Source organism: Bos javanicus, chromosome 9 (genome assembly GCF_032452875.1).
Source record: "Bos javanicus breed banteng chromosome 9, ARS-OSU_banteng_1.0, whole genome shotgun sequence".
NCBI lineage: Eukaryota > Metazoa > Chordata > Mammalia > Artiodactyla > Bovidae > Bos > Bos javanicus.
In genome coordinates, this window is record NC_083876.1 from 54,560,746 (window position 1) to 54,588,472 (window position 27,727).

The 27,727-nt window shown below is 37.2% G+C and overlaps 1 long non-coding RNA gene across 3 annotated transcripts; it reads left to right on the forward strand.

Annotated features, from left to right (window-relative positions):
- The first annotated feature begins 1,474 nt into the window (after positions 1-1,474).
- On the forward strand, positions 1,475-24,912 carry LOC133253939 (uncharacterized). Of its 3 annotated transcripts, none has more exons than XR_009738499.1 (3): positions 1,475-1,596; positions 9,037-9,188; positions 24,293-24,912. It is a non-coding gene; the product is annotated as an uncharacterized LOC133253939 (long non-coding RNA). The 3 variants fall into 3 exon arrangements; XR_009738500.1 differs by having other exon boundaries at positions 24,318-24,912; XR_009738501.1 differs by lacking the exon at positions 24,293-24,912 and adding an exon at positions 11,274-11,432.
- Positions 24,913-27,727: the final 2,815 nt, after the last annotated feature.

The window sequence follows — 27,727 nt, forward strand, 5'->3', positions numbered from 1 at the left end:
ATATTATAAAACAGACACATGAAGAGTAGCATATCATGATACAGAAAATAGTAGTATTTTTAAAAAATGAGTAAGAAGTTTAAATAAGGGATCTTATTGTAGGCCAATTTTGCTATTTCTCCAGGCTACCTGGAGCTTAAGAATAAGGACATGTGAACAGGGAATGAGCTTATTCACCTGAAAATGCCAGCAAGGTGAATAGTTCAAGAAAACTATAATACAGCATTTTGATGTATTTGGAACCAAGATCAATAAAGAACTTTTTAAGTGTTTCACTAGAGGCATTAATGAGACTGTTATCATTGAGTAGTTTCTCTTGCTAAGTCCCAAAGTGCTAATAACATAATAATATAGAATGAAATCCTAATAGAACAATAATTTCAGTCAGCATCCCAGAATAGAAACTAATTTTATTATATGTGCTGTGGGGTCAATTGTGTAAATGTTCCCAAAAATCAAGCAGTTGTTTGCATTAGTGTTACTAGAATTCCAGGAGCCTTCAAAGGAAAGCAAATGCCAATTCATTAAAACAGCTCCAGCCATAATTCCACTTGACTGACCCCTTCACCTTTCTCAAAGCTTTGCTCAAACTTCATCCTTTCATTGAGGCCCATATGACAAATATATACTACTATGTCCCCTACACTTCCAGTCACATAACCCCTTATATTCTGATACTCATTTTCTTGCTCTACTATCCACCCCACACCCATATCACTCTAAGACTGAGCTTTTCAGAAAATGACTTCTCTTAACTGTTGAGTCTTTCAGCGTATTAACTATGGTACTAGAACATATTAATGAGATGACTGTTTTTACAGGCTAGTGAGAGAGTCTGCAAGGAGATCCAACCAGTCCATTCTGAAGGAGATTAGCCCTGGGATTTCTTTGGAAGGGATGATGCTAAGGCTGAAACTCCAGTACTTTGGCCACCTCATGTGAAGAGTTGACTCATTGGAAAAGACTGATGCTGGGAGGGAATGGGGGCAGGAGAAGGGGATGACAGAGGATGAGATGGCTGGATGGCATCACTGACTCGATGGATGTGAGTCTGAGTGAACTCCGGGAGTTGGTGATGAACAGAGAAGCCTGGCGTGCTGTGATTCATGGGGTCGCAGAGTCGGACATGACTGAGCAACTGAACTGAACTGAACTGAGAGAGTTTATTCTTAGGTGCATTGATATGGAGACCAAGGCCCTCAAGGAGGAGAAAGGGGACATTTTTTTTCCCCTATATTCTTTCATCTTAGTCATCTAAGGCATTTTTATTTTCTTAAGCTCTGAGTTGTTATGGTAGGAATCTATTTCACCTAAGACTAACTTTCACTAAGCCCAAAGCTAATGATTACACCAGGGCTTCTCTGGTGGACCAGATGATAAAGAATCCGCCTGCCATGTAGGAGACCATGGTTCAATCGCTGGGTGGGGAAGATCCCCTGAAGAAGGGAATGGTGACACACCCTAGAGTTCCTGCCTATAGAATCCCATGGACAAAGGGCCCTGGCAGGCAAGGTCCATGGTGTCACAAAGAATCAGACACCACTGACTGACTAACACAAAATGATTACAGAACAAAACAACTCATCTTTCTCAAGGGTATGTTTTTCTTTAAGCTCTGTATTGATGATTATATAACAACAAGGTACCTTGCTCCAGGATATGTTTCTCCTTAATAGGAACTTTCTGACTAACACTGCTATCTTAAGATGTAAGTTGTGGGAGTGAATCTGGTAAGACCTTTTTATTTTCAGTAACGAATTGAAAAAGTACATAAGGCCTTGATAAGAAGAGCAAGTGGGGCACTCTCTGCCCCCTTCTGACATCTAATTTCAGAAGCTTTTTCTATCCATTTTTAACTGTAATAAAACATTTATCGCATGAAGCTCTGAGAGTTACTGAAGCCGAATCTCTGGTCCAGAAGCAAAATTCTCTCCTTCAGAGATCAACAATCCATCGCTGTTTATTGCAAGCTATCATTTCAATTCAGTGCAGTCGCTTAATTGTGTCTGATTCTTTGGGACCCCATGGACTGCAGAACATCAGGCCTTCCTGTCCATCACCAACCCTTGGAGTTTACTCAGACTCATGTACATTGAGTCAGTGATGCCATCCAACCATCACATGCTCTGTCATCCCCTTCTCCTCCTGCCCTCTATCTTTCCCAGCATCAGGGTTATTCAAATGAGTCAGTTTTCGCATCAGGTGGCCAAAGTATTGGAGTTTCAGCTTCAGCACTGGTCCTTCCAATGAATATTCAGGACTGATTTCCTTCAGGATGGACTGGTTGGATCTCCTTGCTGTCCAAGGGACTCTCAAGAGTCTTCTCCAACACCACAGTTCAAAAGCATCCATTCTTCGGCGCTCAGTTTTCTTCACCGTCCAACTCTCACATCCATACATGACTACTGGAAAAACCATAGCTTTGACTAGATGGACCTTTGTTGGCAAAGTAATGTCTCTGCTTTTTAATATGCTGTCTAGGTTGGTCATAACTTTTCTTCCAAGGAGTAAGTGTCCTTTAATTTCATGGCTGTAGTCACCATCTGCAGTGATTTTGGAGCCCAAAAAATAAAGTCTGATGCTGTTACCACTGTTTCCCCATCTATTTCCCATGAAGTGATGGGACCAGATGCCATGATCTTCATTTTCTGAATGTTGAGCTTTAAGTCAACTTTTTCACTCTCCTCTTTCACTTTCATCAAGAGGCTTTTTAGTTCCTCTTCACTTTCTGCCATAAGGGTGGTTTCATCTGCATATCTGAGGTTATTGACATTTCCCCTGGCCATCTTGATTCCAGCTTGTGCTTCAACCAGCACAGCATTTCTCATGATGTACTCTGCATAAAAGTTAAATAAGCAGGGTGACAATACACAGCCTTGACATACTCCTTTCCTGATTTGGAGCCAGTCTGTTGTTCCATATCTAGTTCTAATTGTTGGTTCCTGATCTGCATACAGATTTCTCAGGAGGCAGGTCAGGTGGTCCAGTATTCCCATTTCTTTCAGAATTTTCCACAGTTTGTTGTAATCCACACAGTCAAAGGCTTTGGTGTAGTCAATAAGCAGAAGTAGATGTTTTTCTGGAACTCTCTTGCTTTTTCTATGATACAGAGGATGTTGGTAATTTGATCTCTGGTTTCCCTGCCTTTTCTAAATCTGCTTGAACATCTGCAAGTTCATGGTTCACATACTGTTGAAGCCTGACTTGGAGAATTTTAAGTATTACTTTGCTAGCATGTGAGATGAGTGCAACTGTTGGTAGTTTGAGCATTCTTTGGCATTGCCTTTCTTTGGGATTAGAATAAAAACTGACCTTTTCCAGTCCTATAGCTACTTGTCAGCTGTCCAAATTTGCTGACATTGAGTTCAGCACCTTCACAGCATCATCTTTTAGGATTTGAAATAGCTCAACTGGAATTCCATCACCTCCACTGTTTTGTTGGTAGTGATTCTTTCTAAGGCCCACTTGACTTCACATTCCAGGATGTCTGGCTCTAGGTGAGTGATCACATTATTGTGATTATCTGCGTCGTGAACATCTTTTTTGTGTAGTTTTTCTGTGTATTCTTGCCACCTCTTCTCAATATCTTCTACTTCTGTTAGGTCCATACCATTTCTGTCCTTTATTCTGCTCATCTTTGCATGATAATGTCCCTTGGCATCTCTAATTTTCTTGAAGAGATTTCTAGTCTTTCCCATTCTATTGTTTTCCTATACTTATTTGAATTGAACATTGAGGAATGCTTTCTTATCTTTCCTTGCTATTTAAGATACATGGGTCATGGTGGAAAGTTCTGACAAAACATGGTCAACTGGACAAGGGAATGGCAGACCACTCAAGTATTCTTGCCTTGAGAACCTCATGAACAGTATGAAAAGGCAAAAAGATAGGACACTGAAAGATGAACTCCCCAGGTCAGTAGGTACCCAAAATGTTACTGGAGATCAGTGGAGAAATAGATCCAGAAAGAATGAAGAGACGGAGCCAAAGCAAAAACAGTTACACCCAGTTGTGGATGTATGGGTGATGGAAGCAAGGTCCGATGCTGTAAAGAGCAATATTGCATAGGAACCTGGAATGTTAGGTCCATGAATCAAGGCAAATTGGAAGTGGTCAATTAGGAGCTGGCAAGAGTGAACATCAACATTCTAGGAATCAGCAAACTAAAATGGACTGGAATGGGTGAATTTAATTCAGGTGACAATTATATCTACTACTGTGGGCAAGAATGCCTTAGAAGTATGGAGTAGCCATCGTTGTCAACAAAAGAGTCCGAAATGCAGTATTTGGAAGCAAGCTCAAAAATGACAGTGTTCTTTGTTTGTTTCCAAGACAAACCATTCAATGTCACAGTAATCCAAGTCTATGCCCTGACCAATAATGCTGAAGAAGCTGGAGTTGAATGATTCTATGAAGACCTACAAGACCTTCTAGAACTAATACCCAAAACAGATGTCCTTTTCATTATAGGGGACTGGGATGCAAAAGTAGAAAGTCAAGAAACAACTGGAGAAACAGGCAAATTTGGCCTCGGAGTACAGAATAAAGCAGGACAAAGGCTATTAGAGTTATGCCAAAAGAATGCATTGGTCATAGCAAACACCCTCTTCCAAAAACACAAGAGAAGACTCTACACATGGTCATCATCAGATGGTCAATACCAAAATCAGATTGGTTATCTACTTTGCAGCTGAAGATGGAGAAGCTCTATAGAGTCAGCAAAAATAAGACCAGGAACTGACTGTGGCTCAGATCATGAACTCCTTATTGCCAAATTCAGACTTAAATTGAAGAAAGAAGGGAAAACTACTGGATCATTCAGTTTTTATCTAAATCAAATCCCTTACGACTATACAGTGGAAGTAACAAATAGATTCAAGGGATTAGATCTGATAGACAGAGTGCGTGAAGAACTATGGATGAAGGTTTGTGACATTGTACAGCAGGCAGTGATCAAGACCATTCCCAAGAAAAAGAAATGCAAAAAGGCAAAATGGTTGTCTGAGGAGGGTTTACAAACAGCTATGAAAAGAAGAGAAGTGAATGGCAAAGGGGAAAAGGAAAGATATACCCATTTGAAGCTATCACTAGGACCAAGATATCTCTAACAAGTTCTTCACCTAATTCAATCTTCTCCTACTGAAACTTTAACATGGTCTTCTAACACCATTAGTGACTTCCATGATTATAACATATCTAAGAAGCTAGTTTCATTTTAGATGCCACATTGAGAAACATTAATTGCAAAATGTATACTTATTAAAAAATTTCTAAATATAGGAAAAAACTTACTAGTAGAGAAAACACAACTTCCCTGTTTTGTGACCCAGAGTCATTTATTATAAACATCTTCTGTGTCCCCTTGTACTAGCTCTTTGGTTCCAGTTATCCTCTGATAGCTGATTTTATATTGTGATTTTTTAACATAACATTATAGCACAAATACTTCCTAAACTGTCATGATGGTTTTCAACATTTTCATTTTTGATGGCAGCATATTTTTGCATGAAATAAAAATGCTCTACTTTTCTCCCCCATTTTCTTATTTTGGTTTGTAGTTTGCCTGGAGTGGTCTAGGTCTGCAATCATTTTTTGTTCTATTCCTAGGGTTATAACTATATTTCTGATAATTTTTGTAACTTCCAAGGGTCAGTCAAGGGAGAAAAAGTGTTTATGTTTATTCCTTGCCTTTCAGGCAAATCTATGTTTTAATTTCTTGCCAAAGTCTATAAAAGTGTCATTTATCTTATCCTCTTGCTGTAGATGTGTTTTTGAAAATTCAATATTTTTCAATATTTTTGACAGAAATTCAGATAAAGAATATTCTACTCTGTCCTCTTACTGTATTTTAAAGATAATAAATTACTTTTAGATATTCTAAAAATATTTTTATATTATTATTCATAATTGCTTTCTCTTTCTCTGTAGTGCAAATTAACATTGTCTCATGCCACGCTTGTTGAAATATATCCCATAATTGTTACAATCCCCAGTGATCTTTCAAACACCTTTCTATATACTACTGATTTACATGAAATCTTTCATTAATTTGTTATATGACTACAACTCAGTTTATTATTTAGGTATTATGTCTCATGTTTTAGTATAAAACTATGAATGTGACAGGGTTAAATATTTTATAGGATTCAAGACAGCCTGTTTAAAGACAGCAAACCTTCCTCAATCTCCTTTTAGTTTTGTAGGATAACTGGCCCTATATTTTTAGTGTAATTACAAATTTACAAAACTCATCATACTTTGCCTCAGAGTGCTGGTAACAAGAAACATGCAGATAACACTATCCAGAAGATGCTTCCATAGAAATGCTTAACATGGCCCAGTTAAGAAGGATCCATTCCATTTGTATATGACCTGTTTATTCAACAGTGTCATATTAACAGTGCAATTACATTGGCTTGGATGATTCATGGACAAATTAAAGCACTGAATAAAGCATTATTGTAGTCATTACACTTCATTGTAAGTGAACATTTTCACAGCATTATATAAGTGTTATGCAACATAAAGTTAATAGGGAAATGGTATTAACCATGCTTGCGCTTTGTTACTATTTACATATACAGGTTTCCATTGGTGTTTTGAGTGGTGAAATGAGTATAATGTATTATGGAAACCATTACTACAGAGTAATAATTTCTCATCCTGTGTTCAGGATTCATGCCCAATCCCCCAGTTCACTAATTTAGAATGAATTTAATTTCTGGCACTTTCCAACTCTAGTCTGTCCAGTCATTTTAGAATAAACATTACAGTTCAGTTCAGTTGCTCAGTCGTGTCCGACTCTTTGCGACCCCATGGACTACAGCATGCCAAGCTTCCCTGTCCATCAACAACTCCTGGAGCTTGCTCAAACTCATGTCCATTGATTCAGTGATGCCATCCAGCCATCACGTCATCTGTCGTCCCCTTTTCCTCTTGCCTTCAATCTTTCCCAGCATCAGGGTCTTTTCCAAGGAGTCAATTCTTTGCATCAGGTGGCCAAAGTATTGGAGTTTCAGCTTCAGCATCAGTCCTTCCAATGAATATTCAAAACTGATTTCCTTTATGATGGACTGGTTGGATGTCTTTGCTGTCCAAGAGACTCTCAAGAGTTTTTTTCCAACACCACAGTTCAGAAGCATCAATTCTTTGGTGCTCAGCTTTCTTTATAGTCCAACTCTCACATCCATACATGACCACTGGAAAAATCATAGCTTTGACTAGATGGACCTTTTCTGGCAAAGTAATGTCTCTGCTTTTTAACATGCTGTCTAGGTTGGTCATAGCTTTTCTTCCAAGGAGCAAGCGTCTTTTAATTTCATGGCTGCAGTCACCATCTGCAGTGATTTTGGAGCCCAAGAAAATAAAGTCTGTCACTGTTTCCATTGTTTTCCCATCTATTTGCCATGAAGTGATGGAACTGGATGCCATGATCTTTGTCTTTTGAACGTTGAGTTTTAAGCCAGCTTTTTCCTTCTCCTCTTTCACTTTCATCAAGAGGCTCTTTAGTTCTTTGCTTTCTGCCATAGGGTGATATCATCTGCATATCTGAGGTTATTTATATTTCTCCCAGCAATCTTGATTCCAGCTTGTGCTTCATCCAGCCCAGCATTTTGCAAGATGAACTCTGCATATATGCCAGAGGTAAAGTTTTGATCAAATTTATGTTATTATCAGAATTGCTCTTAATTAACAGACAATGTATATCTATGGTATATATATGTCTACATGACAGACATCCTGCTTACTTCCTATTTAGTGTCCACTTACTGACCACTGCAGCTCTGACATTCTTTGGTTATACCTTGAGTGACCTAGATTAAGGATGCTTGGTAGCAATAATATATTAGGCTGACAAGAACAGCATGCAATGACATTTATTAGTTTTAAGATATTACACATTTCCAATTTTCTGAACCATGGTTAAATATCTGTTATCAGTAATACTTTTACTAAAGCTATCTTAAGATGTATTAAAACTTTAATAAACATATATATATATTCAGAAAAATTACATATTTCTTTAGTTATCTAGGTAAGAAATTGCTGAAGATGCTAATATATAAAGAGCAATGGCCAACCACATAGAGAAGCTCTCATTTTAATCGACTAGCGCTTTTCATTAACTGATAGTATGTATTATTTTGTTTTTAGTTTCCTAAAATGAACATAAATTCTAATAGAAATCAGGATGCCTGGTCAATTAATATTCTTTTAGCATAAGAAGAAATATGCCATACTTTCTTGCTTTTTAAGACCAGAACATGAAGATTTAGGATAGCCAAGTTGAAGACTTGCTTTTTAAATTTTTAAAGCTGTTTTTCCTTACCAATAGCCCACTCCAGTATTTTTGTTTGGAGAATTCCATGGACAGAGGAGCCTGGTGGGCTACAGTCCATGGGGTTGCAAACAGCCAGACATGACTGAATGACTAACACATTCACTTTTCAAATATGTAGAGTTAAATCCAAGAATGGTTGGAAAGAGCATAGGTTACTAGATAAATGCATTTGTGGTAAGATGTAGTGCTTTTTTCAAATACTGACATTTAATCTTTATATGTGCAATTATAATTGTATTTAGTATATATCTATGTGATACAGTCAAAAATAAAATTTATGGGATGCAAAATTTCACATTTTTCTTTTTTTTGGTTTGATTTGGTTTTTAATCTCACAGAAGCAATCTGTAACTCCTTGAGAGACAGGCCAAGTGGCTGTGAGCTATATCAGATGGTAATTCTCAGAAAACTACTAGACAAAAGTGGCATTCATTTCCTCTCTCCTCCTCAAGAATTTAAAGTGTCAGTTTTTAAACACAAATATATAGCCATATCTTACTTTACTGTGTTTCACAGATACTGTGTTTTTTGTTTGTTTTTAACAAATTGAAGTTTTGTAGCAACTCTGAGCTGATCAAGTCTGTTGGCATCATTTTTCCAACAGCATTTGCTCACTTCCTGTCTCTGTGTCACATTTTGGTAATTCCTGCAATACTTCAAACTTTCTCATTTTGTTATATTTATTATTACCTTAGACCAAAACACAGTCTAGAGCCACGCCCTAACTCTCTTCAATTCTGTGAAGATAAGAGAGGTGAAGTAACTGCAGAAGAAAATTCTGAAGCTCACAGAAACTCACTCATGACGTTTAAGGAAAGAAGGTGTCTCCAAAACATCAAAATGCAAGGTAAAGCAGCAAATGCTGGCATAGACTCTGCAGCAAGTTATCCAGAGATTCATGCAGGTATCTAACCCAAGAATATAATGGTATCACTGTTTCCATCATTTACTCATCTATTTGCCATGAAATGATGGGATGGGATGCCATGACCTTAGTTTTTTGAGTGTTGAGTTTTAGACCAGCTTTTTCACTCTCCTCTTTCACTTTCATCAAGAGGCTCTTTAGTTCCTCTTCTCCTTTTGTCATAAGGGTGGTGTCATCTGCATATCTGAGGTCATTGATATTTCTCCCAGCAATCTTGATTCCAGCTTGTGCTTCATACAGCCTAGCATTTCCCATGATGTACTCTGCTTATAAGTTAAGTAAGCAGGGTGACAATATACAGCCTTGACATACTCCTTTCCCAATTTGGAACCAGTCTGCAGACGCATGTCCCCTTCTAACTGTTGCTTCTTGGCCTGCATACAGGTTTCTAGGAGGCACGTAAGGTGGTCTGGTATTGCCATCTCTTTAAAAATTTTCCACAATTTGTTGTGATCCACACAGTCAAGGGCTTTATCATAGTCAATGAAGCAGAAATAGATGTTTTTCTGTAATACTTTTGCTTTTCCTATGATCCAACGGATGTTGGCAATTTGAGCTCTGGTTCCTCTGCTTTTTCTAAATTCAGCTTGAACATCTGGCAGTTCATAATTCATATACTGTTGAAGTCTACCTTGGAGAATTTTGAGCATTACTTTACTAGCATGTGAGAGGAGTACTATTTTGCGGTAGTTTGAACATTTTTGGAATTCCCCTTCTTTGGGACTGGAATGAAAACTGATCTTTTCCAGTCCTGTGGCCAGTGCTGAGCTTTCCAAATTTTCCGGCATATTGAGTGCAGCACTTTCATGGCATCATCTTTTAGGATTTGAAATACCTCAACTGGAATTCCAGCACCTACTAGCTTTGTTTGTAGTGATGCTTCCTAAGGCCCAGTATCTTGCGCTCCAGGATTTCTGGCTCTAGGTGAGTAATCACACCATCGTGGTTATCTGGGTCATTAAGATCTTTTTTGTAGCATTCTTCTGAGTATTCTTGCCACTTCTTCTTAATATCTTCTGCTTCTGTTAGGTCCATACTGTTTCTGTCCTTTCTTGTGGCCATTCTTGCATGAACTTTTCCTGTGATACCACTAATTTTCTTGAAGATATCTCTAGTCTTTCCCATTCTATTGTTTTCCTCTATTTCTGTCCATTGTTCACTTAGGAAGTCTTTCTTATCTCTCCTTGTTATTCTTTGGAACTCTGCATCAAATGGGTATATCTTTCCTTTTCTCCTTTGCCTTTCACTTCTTTTCTCAGCTCTTTGTAAGGCCTTATCAAACAACCATTTTGCCTTTTTGCATTTGTTTTTCTTGGGGATAGTTTTGATCACCACCTCCTGTACAATGTTACAAAGCTCCATCCATAGTTCTTCAGACACTTGTATATGAGATCTAATCCTTATAGGCTATAGTTGCCACAGGTAGTAATTCCTTTGATATATCTGGGCGATATTAATGGAAAACTTCTTGGAAAGAATTCACCATTTTAGATGCTAGTAAAAACATTCCTGATTCATGGGAACAGGTCAAAATAAGAATATTAACAGGAGTTTGGAAAAAAGTGATTTCAACTCTCCTAGATGACTTTGAGGGGTTCTAGACTTCAACTGAGAAAGTAACTGAAGCTGTGGGAGAGATAGTAAAAGAGCTAGAAGTAGAATAGGAACCTGAAGATATTTCTGAATTGCTACAATCTCAAGTTTTACTTGAATATGAATGAAGATTTTCTTCTTATGAGTGAGAAAAAAAAAAAAAGTGGTTTCTTGAGATGACTCTGCTCCTGGTAAAGATGTTGTGATGATTGTTGAAATGACAAGAAATAATTTAGAATATTACATAAACCTAGTTGACAAGGCCATGGCAGGGGTTGAGTGGATGACTCCTTCTCTGAAATACATTCTAGTGTGGGTAAAATGCTATCAAATAGCACTTCTAGCTACAGAGAAGTCCTTCATGAAAGGAAAAGGTGATCACTGTGGCAAACTTCATTGCTGTCTTATTTTAAGAAATTGCCACACCACTCCAACCTTCAGCAACCGCCATGATCATTCAGCAGCCATCAACACTGAGGCAAGACCTAGACCTTCCACCCACAAAAATACCACTACTTACTGAAGGCTCATGTGATGGTTAGCATTTTTTAGCAATAAAGTATTTTCAAATTATGGTCTGTACATTTTTTAGACACAATGATGTTGCACACTTAACAGACCACAGTCTAGTGTACACATAACTTTTACGCACATAGGGAAACTTAAAAAATTGTGGGAAACTTAATGAAAAGGTTCACCACTATATTTGCTTTATTGTAGTGGTTGAGAGTTGGACCTGCAATCTCTCTGAGGTACACCTATAATGATCATTACATTTTAGATAATATCCTGGATTTATTCTTATTTTGAAGTAAATTGTACTTGTAATATGTTATCCATTCAGATAACTGTATAGCCCTGTTATAATGGCTGTTTTCAAAAGCACAATAGTTATCACATGTTGGCATGAATGTAAAATAAAGGGAACACTTATACATGGTTGATGGGAATAACACAGTATGCTGGTCCTTCAAAAAATTAAAAATTGAATTACAATGTAATAAAGTTGTCCAACTCTTGGATATATTTCACTAAAGATAATGAAATCAGTATCTTGAAGAGAAGTCTGCATATCCATGCTCATTGCAGCATTATTCACAATAGCTAAAATACAGAAACACCTTAAATGTCCTTCAATTGATGGATGGATAAAGAAACTGATACACATACACGATTGTGCATGCACGAGCACACACACACACACACACACACACACACACAGAGGAATATTCCTCAATCACAAAAAGAAGGGAATCCTGTCATCTGCAACAACGTGGGTAGGCCCAAAGGGCATTATATTAATTGAAATAAGCTAGACAGAGAAAAAACAAATGCTATATGGTACCATTTATATGTAGAATCTGAAAAAAGAAACAAATGATTTTATAGAAACAGATAATACAATGGTGGCTGCAAAGGCCTGGGGGGAGAGACCAAATATAACACACTTTAAGTTATAAAGTTAATTATTTCTGAAGATCTTATATTCATATCATGACTATAGTTAATAATACAGTATTATACAGCCTTTGGTTTTTCCAGTGGTCATGTATGGATGTGAGAGTTGGACTGTGAAGAAAGCTGAGCGCTGAAGAATTGATGCTTTTGAACTGTGGTGTTGGAGAAGACTCCTGAAAGTCTCTTGGACTGCAAGGAGATCCAGCCAGTCCATTCTGAAGGAGATCAGCCCTGGGTGTTCTTTGGAAGGAATGATGTTAAGCTGAAACTCCAGTACTTTGGCTACCTCATGCAAAGAGTTGACTCATTGGAAAAGACTCTGATGCTGGGAGGGATTGAGGCAGGAGGAGAAGGGGACAACAGAGGATGAGATGGCTGGATGGCATCACCGACTTGATGGACATGAGTTTGAGTGAACTCCGGGAGTTGGTGATGGACAGGGAGGCCTGATGTGCTGTGATTCATGGGGTCGCAAAGAGTCAGACACGACTGAGCGACTGAACTGAACTGAACTGAACTGATACAGCCTTGTCTAACTCACTGAAACTAAGCCATGCCGTGTGGGGCCAGCCAAGATGGCTGGGTCATGGTGGAGAGGACTGACAGAATGTGGTCCACTGGAGAAGGGAATGGCAAGCCACTTCAGTACTCTTGCCGTAAGAACCCCATGAACCAGGAAACAAGGCAATGAGGTCTGAAAATGCAAAAAGATAGGACACTGAAAGATGAACTCCCCAGGTTGGTAGGTGCCCAATATGCAACTGGAGATCAGTGGAGAAATAACTCCAGAAAGAATGAAGGGATGAAGTCAAAGTAAAAACAACACCCAGTTGTGGATGTGACTGATGATAGAAGCAACATCCAATGCTGTAAAGAGCAATATTGCATAGGAACCTGGAATGTTAAGTCCATGAATCAAGGCAAATTGGAAGTGGTCAAACAGGAGATGGCAAGAGTGAACATCAACATTCTAGGAATCAGTGAACTAAAATGGACTGGAATGCATGAATTTAATTCATAGATGACCATTATATCTACTACTCTAGGCAGAAATCCCTTAGAAGAAATGGAGTAGCCATCATAGTCAACAAAAGAGTCTGAAATGCAGTACTTGGATGCAATCTCCATAATGACAGGATGATCTCTGTTCATTTCCAAGGCAAACCATTCAATATCACGGTAATCCAAGTCTATGCCCTACCCGGTAGCACTGAAGAAGCTGAAGTTGAATGGTTCTATGAAGACCTACAAGACCTTTTAGAACTAACACCCAAATAGATGTCCTTTTCATTATAGAGGACTGGAATGCAGAAGTAGGAAGTCAAGAAACACCTGGAGTAACAGGCAAATTTGGCCTTGGAGTATGGAATGAAGCAGGGCGAAGGCTAATAGAGTTTTTCCAAGAGAATGCACTGGTCATAACAAACACCCTCTTCCAACAACACAAGAGAAGACTACACATGGACATTACTAGATGGCCAACACTGAAATCAGACTGATTATATTCTTTGGGCCAAAGATGGAGAAGCTCTATACAGTCAGCAAAATCAAGACCAGGAGCTGACTGTGGCTCAGATCATGAACTCCTTATAGCCAAATTTAGACTTAAATTGAAGAAAGTGGGGAAAACCATTAGACCATTCAGGTATGAACTAAATCAAATCACTTATGATTATACAGAGGAAGTGAGAAATAGATTTATGGGACTAGAACTGATAGACAGAGTGCCTGATGAACTATGGATGGAGGTTCATGACATTGTACAGGAGACAGGGAGCAAGACCATTTCCAAGAAAAAGAAATGCAAAAAAGCAAAATGGCTGTCTGAGGAGGTCTTACAAATAGCTGTGAAAAGAAGAGAAGTTTAAAGCAAAGGAGAAAATGAAAGATATACCCATTTGGATGCAGAGTTCTAGAGAATAGCTAGGAGAGATAAGAAAGCCTTTCTCCACGATCAATGCAAAGAAATAGAGGAAAACAATAGAATGGGAAAGACTAGAGATCTCCTCAAGAAAATTAGAGATACCAAGGGAATATTTCATGCAAATGTGGGCATAATAAAGGACAGAAATGATATGGACCTAATAGAAGCAGAAGATATTAAGAAAAGGTGGCAAGAATACACAGAACTGTACAAAAAAGATCTTCACAATCCAGATAATCATGTTGGTATGATCACTCACTGAAAGCCAGACACCCTAGAACGCAAAGTCAAGTAGGCCTTCAGTTCAGTTCAGTTCAGTCACTCAGTCGTGTCCAACTTTGTGACCCCATGAGTCGCAGCACGCCAGGCCTCCCTGTCCATCACCAACTCCCGGTGTTCACTCAGACTCATGTCCATCGAGTCAGTGATGCCATCCAGCCATCTCATCCTCTCATCCCCTTCTCCTCCTGCCCCCTCCTGCCTCCTCCCTCCCAGCATGAGTCTTTTACAGTGAGTCAACTCTTCACATGAGGTGGCCAAAGTACTGGAGTTTCAGCTTTAGCATCATTCCTTCCAAAGAAATCCCAGGGCTGATCTCCTTCAGAATAGACTGGCTGGATCTCCTTGCAGTCCAAGGGACTTTCAGGAGTCTTCTCCAACGCCACAGTTCAAAAGCATCAATTCTTCAGCGCTCAGCTTTCTTCACAGTCCAACTCTCACATCCATACATGACCACTGGAAAAACCATAGCCTTGACTAGACGGACCTTTGTTGGCAAAGTAATGTCTCTGCTTTTGAATATGCTATCTAGGTTGGTCATAACTTTCCTTCCAAGGAGTAAGCATCTTTTAATATCTTGGTTGCAGTCACCATCTTAGAAAGCATCAATATGAACAAAGCTAGTGGAGGTGATCGAATTCCAGTTGAGCTATTTCAAAACCTAAAAGATGCTATGAAAGTGCTGCACTCAATATGCCAGCAAATTTGGAAAACTCAGCAGTGGCCACAGGACTGGCCATTGGACTTTCATTCCAATCCCAAAGAAAGGTAATGCCAAAGAATGCTCAAACTACCACACAATTGCACTCATCTCAAATGCTAGCAAAGTAATGTTCAAAATTCTCCAAGCCAGGCTTCAGCAATACATGAACTGTGAACTTCCACACATTCAAGCTGGCTTTAGAAAAGGCAGAGGAACCAGAGATCAAATTGCTAACATCCTTTGGATCATCAAAAAGGCAAGAGAGTTCCAGAAAAACATCTATTTCTGCTCTATTTACTATGCCAAAGCGTTTGACTGTGTGGATCACAATAAACAGGAAAATTCTGAAAGAGATGGGAATTCCAGACTAGCTGACATGCCTCTTGAGAAACCTGTATGCAGGTCAGGAAGCAACAGTTAGAACTTACATGGAACAACAGGCTGTTTCCAAATAGGAAAAGGAGTACATCAATGCTGTATATTGTCACCCTGGTTATTTAACTTATATACAGAATACATCATGAGTAATGCTGGGCTGGATGAAGCACAAGCTGGAATCAAGATTCCCGGGAGAAATATCAACAACCTCAGACATGTGGATAAAACCATCCTTTTGGCAGAAAGTGAAGAAGAACTAAAGAGCCTCTTGATGAAAGTGAGAGGAGAGTGAAAAAGTTGGTTTAAAGCTCAACATTGAGAAAACTAAGATCATAGCATCCAGCGCCATCACTTCATGGCAAATAGGTGGGGAAATGGTGGCTGACTTTATTTTTTTGGGCTCCAAAATCACTGCAGATGGTGATTTCAGCCATGAAATTAAAAGACACGTACTCATTGGAAGGAAAGTTATGGCCAACCTAGATAGCATATTAAAAAGCAGAGACATTACTTTGTCAACAAAGGTCCATCTAGTCAAGGCTACGGTTTTCCAGTAGTCATGTGTGGTTGTGAGATTTGGACTATAAAGAAAGCTGAGCACCAAAGAACTGATGCTTTTGAACTGTGGTGTTGGAGAAGATTCTTGTGGGTTCCTTGGACTGAAAGGAGATCCAACCAGTCCATCCTAAAGGAGATCAGTCCTGGGTGTTTATTGGAAGGACTGATGTTGAAGCTGAAACTCCAATACTTTGGCCACCCGATGTGAAGAGCTGACTTATGTGGAAAGACCCTGATGCTGGGAAAGATGAGGGCAGAAAGAGAAGGGGATGACAGAGGATGAAATGGTTGGATGGCATCACTGACTCAATGGACATGAGTTTGGGTAAACTCCGGGAGTTGGTGATGGGCAGGGAGGCCTGGCATTCTGCGGTTCATGGGGTCATAAAGAGTTGGATACGACGAGCGACTGAACTGAACTGAACTGAAAAGTATTATATACTTGACATTTACTTAGAGTAGATGTTAAGCATTCTCCCTACAAAAGAAAAAGAATTAACTTTATGAGGGGTAATTGCACTAATTATCTTGATCTGGTAATCATCCCACTATGTATATACAGATATGAATTTGAGCAAACTCTGGGAGATATTGAAAAACAGGGAGTCCTGGTGTGCTGTAATCCACGAAGTCTCAAATTTGGACACGATCTAGCATCGTCATCGTCTAAAGAATCCCTTTATGGGAATTCCCTGGTGATTCAGTAGTTAGAACTTGGCTCTTTCACTGCAGAGGGCCCTGGTTGGATCCCACTAACCGTGGGGAGCAGCCAGGGGGAAAAAAAGAGAGAGAGAGGCAGTCTCTTTCACTTTAAGATTCCACTCTCTAGTGAGCCAGTGCTAGCCATAAAGGAAGTGGTTTGGAGAGTCGCCTGTGGAGAGGACATCCCCGGCATTCCTCAGATTCTCTTGTCCCCCAATTTTAGAAGCTTGGCTCTACTCGATGTCTTTTCCCTTATCAAGGGTTCACCCCATCATATAGCCTAGTGGTTATAAATGGTGGACTCTTGAGTCCCCCAACCTTTAGCAGCTTCCTGGTGCCCCCACCTCTCTGTGCCTCAGTTTCTTCATCTGTAAAATGGGGGTGTTAATACCTATATTACCCACTCTATAGGGTTGCTGTGGGGATTAAGTAAAGTAAGAACAACACTGTATGTATATAAAATCATTATATTGTATACTTTAATATGTAAAATTATATTTGTAAGTTATTTCTCAATAAAGTTGGAAAATAGGTACATATATACAATAAATGCATACATATTTATTTACAATATAAGTATTTATTTAGAGATATATAATCATATAAATTTTGTGTATATATGTACTTTATTATATGTGCTTCTGTACATATATGATAGATGGGATATATGCTTATGTGTATTTATACCATATATACAAAATGTACATAAGCACACATAATGTACATAATATATTCTTCAGAAAAAGGATCGAGTTTTTCACAGGAAATTGGATAGGACCTACAGAAGCACAGGTTTCTGCCATGAATCCTTTCAGATGTGTTAAAGGTAGGAGCTATTTTGGGCTCCTTCTTAGGGGTAGTCAGAAAGAAGGAATGGTTGAAGTCTGGGGTGTCAGAAATGTCCTGAATCATACTTTGTTTTGGCTCTTTTCTTTTTTCATTCAGAAATTCTTTCCTTGGAACTTTCCGTTGGTGTCTGCTTTGAAACAATGATAGCTACACTCAGGGAGAAGTTGCTGTAATGTCTTTTGCTGAAGTTGGAACATGTTTGCGTTCACCTTCCGTTAACAAGATCCTCCTGTAGGCACTACTGTATCAGCACCAAAGCATCAGGGTAACTTCATCATCTTGGTTTCACTTTTACAGACCTGGGACACAGCACTTGCTTATGAATGAAGATATACATTTAGAAGGCCATTTTTCCTTTTATGTCAACGATTTGATGCTTTGTTTTACATATATTAAAAATATTTATACAGTCCTGATGAGCTTTTAAAAATAGATACAAATATAGGAAAATTCTGTGTTCTCCTAAATTAAGAAGCTATAGGGTTTATGTTACTTAACAAAATTCTGATATAAAATGTATTTTCTATAAAATAATAGCATTTCTTTACTTGACTGTTTTTAATAAAAACGAATAAGGCTTATAAAAGTCTTTCAAATTAGTGTAACAAATTCTTCTGACTTCTAGTTTTGAGATGCCAATTGTTTTATTTCTTTACTTCCCGTGATTATTCAAATCCTATTGAAATGAACAAGGGAATGCTAAAACATTTTTAAAAATTATTAATGTCCATTGTTTGTAAAGATGTGAGTATATGCTGCCTTGAAAAATGTTAGTGGATACGTAAATGTAAATTATGTCCACTAAAAAAAAAATTAAAAATATGTGTAAAAATTAAAGGATAATCAAAATATGGAAATATGTTTTTCCAAGATGTTTACTTATAATTACTTACAATAATTTAAAAAATTATATGCAGATGAGAATGCTCAGATTGATCAAATAATCTATACCTTAAATGTGCATTAATTTGCTTTAATAATACACAAATGAAGATGATAATAAACGTCAGCCATTTAAATATTTTAAGTGTATGCATTCAGTTAAATAAGAACTTAAATGTATGTGCTGCGTGTGCATGTGTGTTTCTATGTCTGAAGATACATGCCAGAATTAAGTTGTTTTAGCAGTTTGAGGGACAAATTATAGAGTAGGCTTATAAGAAATTTTAAACTTTCTAAACCTATTTTCAACAAATAAACATATATTACTTTTATGAGAAGCTAAATGTTTCCATTTTAAAATATAGATATATAAATCATTTAGTATTAGTTATTATGCATTTACTCATTTAATTTATTCATATTTATTACAGATTTCCCTTGCCTGTTTGAGGCCTTACCACAGAAGGTCATAGGATCAAGAAGTGAGACAGTGATAAGGATAAATTCAAAGACTAAGGGTTAGGTGAGGTCATTGTGCAAGGGAGATTTGTAGAGATTAGTTGTGGTCATAAAGGGCAAAGACAGAGCTTATTGCTTTCCATAAATAGTTTTTAGAAGTTATTTTATTGATTTATTCTTTAGTCTTCTGTGAATTCTTTAGCCGTATCAGAAGTACTTAAATTCAGTGCTGAAATAGACTGAAGGCTTGGGTCATTCACAGGGTTGCAGGGTTCTGACCTACCAAGTAAGAGAGTGCAGAAGGGCAGAGAAGGTTCATTTTCTTGTTAGTTTCCCTGGAGTGCAGCTGCTCTGAAGTCTTTGGTTTCTAGATCTTTAGGATGAATTCCTTAATGGCTCTCTGGGTACCAAACAGCCCTCCCTAGTGTATATCAAACCAATTCTCTAATGGCTCTAATAAGGTATTTTTGTAACTACATAACACATGACAACTCAGGGCTATCCTTTCCACTAAATTTTTCTGGCAGGACAATTAAAAGGCCAGCTGACCTTGTCATCTGACATCTTATCATCTGGGATGGTGAAAAATGCAACTCTTAACAGGCAATCTGAATTTGAACATGATTCCATCACTTTCTTGTTCTGAAACCTTGAGCAGATCATCACTTTTTTGAGCCTTATGTATCTTCTCGATAAAATGCAGATAACAATAGTATTACCTCAATGAAGTATTTTGGAGATTAAAATGAGATAGTATATGTAGAAAACTTAGTACACATTCAATAAATGGTCAATGGCCTATGTTCTCTAAAAGGCTACAAAAAACAAAGTAAATATTTATTTAAACTTAAATTTTCATATATTTTCAATAGTATAGTTTAATATCAAAACAATAATTGTATTCTTAAATTTATATAGTCTCTCTATGAAAATTCTCTTATGGCAGCTACTCTATGGGGTAATTTGTCCAAATAAATTTCAATGATCAATACCATGAAGGTGTGATTTTTAATGAACAATGATAGAACATCCTTAATTGTTTATTTTTTGTTTTCAATTGTATAACACTATTATACAGGTTATTATTTATACTGCATAAGAAAGTATAATTATCTTATATGAAGTCATTATATTACTATCAGGAAGTGTTTTAATTGTGTAATTAAACTAAATTTGCTAAAACATCTACAGTATATTAGACAGTCCTGCCATTAGAGAAATATTGCCTGAGAAATACAGTGGATTAATACATTAAGAAACTGACCTGTTGCCATTAAGATGTATTAGAAAAACACATCCAAATGAATCACACAGAATTATTCCAAATAAAAACTAAACAGACAATATCATCCTTCCTCAGTCCTAAATGTGCTTCATAGTGTTGGCCACAATTCTGTATTTTTTGTTCTTTATGACACTATATATTTGTTCTTTTTATTTTTACAATCCTTCTTTTTCACTCATTCTTTTTCCTTCTCCTCCCTTTGCAAATTGTGTTTTCCTCAATTCTAGCCCCTTGTAACTTTGTTCTTTTATTTCTACTTTCTTTCCTTGCGAGATGATTCTGTCTTTGAGATGCTATGTTTATGTTTCCCTAATTATTCTCTCCTCTAACTTTGAATCCCAATTTCTATAACTTTCTTTTACCATATATTAGTACTAGCTACCATGTTACCCCAAACTCATTGTCTGAATCCACATTTTTCACCCACTCCCACAAATTAGTTCCTATCTTCTGTGAAGGTCTCTAATTTTGCCAATGATATTTTCTAGTAAATTCTAGCCCATGCACTAGTAACTCCTTAGGAACCACTGAGGCTTAAGCTGTAAATAATGACACCTCTTACAGGAATTTACTCAGACTGTGCTCCTGCTCTTCCACTTGGCCATTTATTGTCTCCTATCATCTCTTTTTTCCTTTATGTAAGTACTATATTGGTGGTGGTTTTCAGACTTACTTTAATTTGGTAAATGTTATAAATAATATACTTGATACATAATAAGGGCTCAAAAAATGTCAGATGCTTAGAATTTTATTGTAGCTCTTCTCTTGTGTACTAGTTCTCACTTCACCTCTTACTCACCTCTCCCAACTTCTGCATTTGCATATTTTATGTGTTCCCTACATCTAAAACTCTAGTCAGTGTTCAGTATTCCCACCAACTTTGCCTTGGTGTAATATAAGTTGCATTGTTTGGACTAGCAATAAAGAGATACCTTGACTGTTCCAAGTTCCTAATCTCGAAAACGTGTAGAACATTTTAACTTTGTCTAGTAAGTTACTGCTAAATATGTATTTACACTTAAGTTTATCATCTTTGCATAAAATTTGAAGGAATTATTTTTAAAGATAGAAATTATGTCAACAGTATAATTGCTGTTGATGGACATAAACAGTACTGCATACTTTAGGAACAGAGTGTGAAATTGGAATTGCTGTGAGTGCATGTGTGATAAAGACGACATGGGCACTCTCACAACTTCTCAAGTGATGAGGCCGCAGTGGTTACTTCAGTTCAGTTCAATTGCTCAGTCATGTCCAATTCTTTGCAATCCCATGGACTGCAGCAGGCCAGGCCTCCCTGTCCATCACCAGCTCTCAGAGTTTGCTCAAACTCATGTCCATTGAGTCAGTGATGCCATCCAATCATCTCATCCTCTGTCATTCCCTTCTCCTCCCACCTTCAATTTTTCCCAGCATCAGGGTCTTTTCCAGAGAGTCAGTTCTTCACAGCAGGTGGCCAAAGTATTGGAGTTTCAGCTTCAACATCAAGCCCTCCAATGAATATTCAGGACTGATTCCCTTCAGGATGGACTGGTTGGATCTCCTGACAGTCCAAGGGACTCTCAAGAGTCTTCTCCAACACCACAGTTCAAAACCATCAATTCTTCAGTGCTCAGCTTTCTTTATAGTCCAACTCTCACATCCATACATGACCACTGGAAAAACCATAGCTTTGACTAGATGGATATTTGTTGGCAAAGTCTCTGCTTTTTAATATGCTGTCTAGGTTGGTCATAACTTTTCTTCCAAGCAGCAAGCGTCTTTCAATTTCATGATTGCAATCACTATATTCAGTGATTTTTGGAGCCCAAAGAAAAACAAAGTCTGTCACTGTTTCCATTGTTTCCTCATCTATTTGCCATGAAGTGATGGGGCTGGATGCCACGATCTTAGTTTTCTGAATGTTGAGCTTTAAGCCAACTTTCTCACTCTCCTCTTTCACTTTCATCAAGAGGCTCTTTAATTCTTCTTCATTTTCTGCCATAAGGGTGGTGTCATTTGCATATCTGAGGTTATTGATATTTCTCCCAGCAATTTTGATTCCAGCTTGTGCTTCATCCAGCCCAGAGTGTCTCATGATGTACTCTGCATATAAGTTAAATAAGCAGGATGACAATATACAGCCTTGACGTACTCCTTTCCCGATTTGGAACCAGTCTGTTATTCCATGTCCAGTTCTAACTGTTGCTTCCTGACCTGGATATAGGTTTCTCAAGAGGCAGGTAAGGTGGTCAGGTATTCCCATCTCTTTCAGAATTTTCCACGGTTTGTTGTTGTCCACACAATCAAAGGCTTTGACATAGTCAATAAAGCGAAGTAGATATTTTTCTGGAACTCTCTTGCTTTTTTGATGATCCAGTGAATGTTGGCAATTTGATCTCTGGTTCCTCTGCCTTTTCTAAATCCAGCTTAAACATCTGGAAGTTCACAGTTCACGTACTTTTGAAGTCTGGCTTGGAAGATTTTGAACACTACTTTACTAGCATGTGAGATGAGTGCAATTGTGCTGTAGTTCAAGCATTCTTTGGCATTGCCTTTCTTTGGGGTTGTAATGAAAACGGACCTTTTCCAGTCCTGTGACCTCTGCTGAGTTTTCCAAATTTGCTGGCACATTGAGTGCAGCACTTTCACAGCATCATCTTTTAGGATTTGAAATAGCTCAATTGGAATTTCATCACCTCCACTAGCTTTGTTCGTAGTGATGCTTCCTAAGGCCCACTTGACTTCCCTTGGCAGGATGTCTGACTCTAGGTGAGTGATCATATCATAAAAGTGATTATCTGGGTTGTGAAGATCTTTTTTTATATAGTTCTTCTGTGTATTCATGCCACCTCTTCTTAATATCTTCTGCCTCTTTTAGGTCCATACCATTTCTGTCCTTTATTGTGCCCATCTTTGCATGAAATATTCCCTTGGTATCTCTAATTTTCTTGAAGAGAACTCTAGTCTTTCCCATTCTATTGTTTTCCTCTATTTGTTGCACTGATCACTGAGGAGGGTTTTTTATCTCTCCTCACTTACTCCTTGGAAGGAAAGTTATGACCAACATAGATAGCATATTAAAAAGCAGAGACATTACTTTGTCAACAAAGGTCCATCTAGCCAAGGCTATGGTTTTTCCAGTGGTCATGTATCCATGTGAGATTTGGACTATAACAAAGCTGATCACCGAAGAACTGATGCTTTTGAACTGTGGTGTTGGAGAAGACTCTTGAGAGTCCCTTGGACTGCAAAGAGATCCATCCAGTCCATCCTAAAGGAGATGAGTCCTGGATGTTCATTGGAAGGATTGATGTTGAAGCTGAAACTCCAATACTTTGGCCACCTGATGTGAAGAGCTGATTCATTTGAAAGGACCCCGATTCTGGGAAAGATTGAGGGCAGGAGGAGAAGGGAACAACAGAGGATGAGATGGTGGGATGGCATCACCGACTCAATGAACATTGTTTCGTGGACTTCAGGAGTTGGTGACGGACAGGGAGGCCTGGCATGCTGCCATTCATGGGGTCGCAAAGGGTCAGATATGACTGAGCAACTGAAGTGAACTGAACTGAACTTGCTATTCTTTGGAACTCTGCATTCAATTGGGTATATCTTTCCTTTTCTCCTTTGCCTTTTGCTTCTCTTCTATTCACTGCTATTTGTAAGTCTACTTTGGCTTTCTTTTATTGCCAACTGGGCTAATTCTACACTTGATGGGTAGAGTTAAAAGATTAATTATATGGGGAACATGGATGAATTACATAGAATTCTGCCCCAGGACTTATCACTGATTTTTAACAAAATACATTTTAGGTTGGATACCTTGCTGACCATATATATGTATTTATATTAAGTTGAAAAGAAATTGATATAAACTAGAAACATATTGGTTTTCACTTGTGGAAATGGTATATGGGATTATTTGTGGAAGTCAATTATATATTTCAGGGCCTAGTATTCACACACTTGTGCAGTCCCTTCCCATTATATTTCATTTAGCTCCTGACCTGCTTTATCTGAGAGAAGGCAGAAGAATTGAAGGTGTACCTGTCAAAGACTAAAGCCTTAAGAAGGCAGAGCAGGCTATATTTTGTGCTCTGGGTTACACTGGACAACATGTAAAAAGTCTGACTGCCATGAGGCTCCCTTACAACATACTGGGAGGAGGTCATTCTGCTCAACTGGAGAAACCATGAATAACCAAGAATAACCAAAGACCCTGGACAGCAGCCTCAGTTGAGTTCCCAGTTGGCAGCCTGTGCTAACTCTCCAGAAATGTGAGAGAGGCCATCAAAGAAGTGGATTATTCAGCTCCAGGAAAGCCACCCTGCTGATGCCATATGGAACACAGATGAGCTGTCATGCTCAAATTGCAGAATTGAGAGCAAATAAAGGTTGTTGTCTTAGTCACGAAGTTTTGAGGAAACCTGTCACACAGCCATATATTAACAGAAATATATTTTTCTACATATTGAGGTATTTAAATTTATTAAGCTATGACTGCTAGAATTAATGTGATTTCTTTTGAAATATATTTTAAAAGTGTATTTGTGAAGTTTTCAAGTAGTGAGGCAAATTATATTTTGTTATTATACCTTGCTGTGAGATTTATGCCTAATCACAATTCTAGATGTATGGAGCAATTTATAGTTGTATGAATAGGACACTGAAGTAAGAGCTTGCCTATTTAACTATTAGTTTGATATACAGCATAATTAACTAAATGGGAGCAATAAAATTACCTAGCCATGTAATAATTTATTTTGTGTTCATGCACTGTGTCCAATTTTTTCTATGTTAACCTTTCACCTGCGTATTATCACTCACATTATGAACTTGTACCAACAGATGCTCATTTTATTTTATTTTTTAATTACCTAAGGGATCTGGTTGATTATTTATGCAACTATATTAATAAGATATAGCTTCAGACTACTCTTATCAAAAAAGAACAAAATAGCCACTCAAAAATTTAATATAACAAAGATTTATACTTTAAAATGAAGATGGTAAAATAGATGAATCAATTATAGCAGTATTTAAAAGTTAATCATAAACTATATGCACATGAAGAATTGAAAATAAAGGAATAGGATGGGGCAGATAACCATTTATAAGGTTTATACAACCTTGAAAGTAATCATTTTTGCACAGGATTGTGCAAGAGATGGTGTTATCAGCCAGTGTTCCATAAGGATCAATCTGTTATTTTTGAATGTGAATGTAGTGATGGGTAGATGACCAGATTATGTCAATGATCTGCTTCCTTTAGAATTCAAAGAACAGAGGTGATAAAAGTTTTCTGAAGAATATGTTGAACCAAAAATATTATTTTTCTGATCTTTAGTACATCCTTTTTCATTCATGTCTATTCATTAATAGTTAAGTAAAATGTAAGGAGCTGGGACAAAATTAAAATAAAATAAGGCTGCCTTATTTTAATCTTTGTATACATACATACACATATATATATTTCCACTCTGTATTCTAGAATAAGTGACTTTTTCTTCATTCAAATAGGCCAATAGGTTAGCACTTAGTAGGCTGCATCTTCTTCTCTTGAAAATGATCCAATTCTTTATGCAAAATAAATAACTGATTTAGTAATCCAGAAATTTTGTTTCAATATTTAGATGAGTGCACACTTATGTAAACAGATATATTTGTATAAACCACCTAACTTTTCCTTTAATTTGTTTTATTTTTACTTAAAGAATATTTCTGAAACATAAACAAGGCAGAGCTAGCTGGGGTAATAGTGTAAATCATGTAAATCAGATTTGTACATTCTCACTGTATTAATGTTCTTTCATTTTCCCCAAAGTTAAAAAGTATTTGCTTTATTATACATTTTGTCTCTTCCAATAATTTTTTAACTTACAGTCCTTAGTACTTTATTGGAAGAAACTAGAACTAATAATAGTTTTGATTCATAATATAATAACTTTCTAGTGATTATAATTAAGAAACTACCCTGATTCTTACTTGACATAGCTCTATAGAGATTTTGTTGATTGTGGCAAAAATAACCTTTTTTTTCAATTTCCTTAATTTCTTGTGGCTTCTATTTAGAGAATAAGACTCTTAAAAACTGCCACTAAGGCTCTATTATGGTTCTGCTGGGGGTTTAACTTATTAGATTTGGACCTAACCTTATCAAACGAGCTTCTAACTAATGATTATACTCTGAAGACCACTTTTACACTAATTGGCTTTCCCTGTTTAATTGTTTTACAAAATTGATAATTTAGTAGAAATATAATAAGCCTTTAATATTTTAGATAATTTGGCCCCTTTGTGGTCTTTAGAGGGTTCTCACTTAATAGAAAATTGGAATGCACATTGTGAAATTTAGGTCTTGCTTTCAGCATATGACTTGTAAAGGCTACAGTACAGTATAGAGAAGGTTTTATAATACTATGCTACTGTCACAGATGTTGAATAGTTATAAAGAATATTATACATTTGATTTTAAATTTTGAACTGTATAAAATGCTTATACAAAAGCATTTGGAGGGAATTTTAAGCAATAATGCAATTTTCAGATGGAATTTTTATAAATTCCTTTTTTTTCAATATGGCAAAAATCAATCTTTCTGTTTTACCTAGGTATATTTTAGTGTCATTTTTATCCAATTTTACTTAGTGTAACTATTAGAGAAACTGTTTTCTGATTTTCAGAATAATACATTCTACTGGGCCATATTAAAAGAAATACTTGAAGATTTTTGAATTACCTTTAAGTATTTGTTGATACTATTCATTTCTGAGTCTAAGATGAACAGTTGCCCTAAAGGCTCTAATGCTTGTTGAAGAAGTTGTAATATCTGCTAGAAAAGTACTCACTGCTTGTTTTTCAATGGTTTTTGTGTCCTTACCCACATTAGAACATGAGCTCTAGAAGGACAAAGCCCATACTAGTTTAGCAGGAAATGCCCAGGGACTCTTAGAATGGGAAACTGAAAACAGATAAAGTCAACAATACGAAGTATGGTAAATATGCCATGATTATATTTCTCTTGAGAGTATAAAAGAAAGAGAACTTTTTATTAGGATAGAAAATAAAAACAAAGAACGATCATCATACCATTCTTATGAAAATTATGTTTTTTTCATGAAAAAAACTGTTTGCTAAATTGGTAATGGAATAAAAGAACTTAGGATGTTCATTCTTTTCTGTTTTCTTTGGTCTGGGAAAATATTTCAGGGGTAGGAGACGGGAGGTTGCTAGATTGACTTTTCTTATATATGCACATGAGGCTAAATTTTAATGACAAATTAAATAGCTCTTACAACCATACTTTTATTTTAAGCATCTATTAACAGTAAAACATACTGCAACCTTCTAAAACTATAGCCATACTTCAAAAAAACCAAATCAGTGATTAAATGCAATGACAGTTTTAAAA